This window comes from Belonocnema kinseyi, chromosome 4, assembly GCF_010883055.1.
Source record: "Belonocnema kinseyi isolate 2016_QV_RU_SX_M_011 chromosome 4, B_treatae_v1, whole genome shotgun sequence".
In the NCBI taxonomy this organism is placed as follows: domain Eukaryota; kingdom Metazoa; phylum Arthropoda; class Insecta; order Hymenoptera; family Cynipidae; genus Belonocnema; species Belonocnema kinseyi.
Window position 1 is genome coordinate 88,097,491 of NC_046660.1, and position 411 is coordinate 88,097,901.

At 40.6% G+C, this 411-nt stretch overlaps 1 protein-coding gene across 1 annotated transcript in view; it reads left to right on the top strand.

Moving 5' to 3' along the window:
- Positions 1-411, top strand: part of LOC117171256 (protein trapped in endoderm-1-like) — a 15,459-nt gene continuing 15,048 nt past the window's right edge. Inside the window, exon 1 of the mRNA XM_033358376.1 lies at positions 1-311. The gene's annotated coding sequence lies outside the window, so the exon portion shown is untranslated. The remainder of the gene's footprint in view (positions 312-411) is intronic.

Genomic DNA, 411 nt, shown 5'->3' on the forward strand with positions numbered 1-411 from the left:
CAGGGTTGACAGCTGTTCCTGGTGTACCTATATGCTAGTTACACTAAACCAATCAGCGTGCCGACCTCACCTTTCCTTGCACTTCGACATTCGACGAGCGCAAAAAAAAATTGTTGCGGCGAGCACCATACGAGCAACGAGCCTACTGCGATTCCATTTCGAATCTCAGATGAGTTTCTACTCGGCCGCGAAAGCGAACGCACGTGTCGCGAGCGTTGAAAAACATGTGATTTTATATGTATGTGGAAATGTGAACGATTTATGTGGTTTTCAAAATTTTAAGTTTTCTACAAAATGGATACATTTCAGAGGTATTTTTGAAAAATATTGTGATTACAAGTGAACAGCTTCCGTATTTTATGATCTATATTTAGGGCTCGGATCGACTAGAAGGCTTTTAAACAAAGAAAA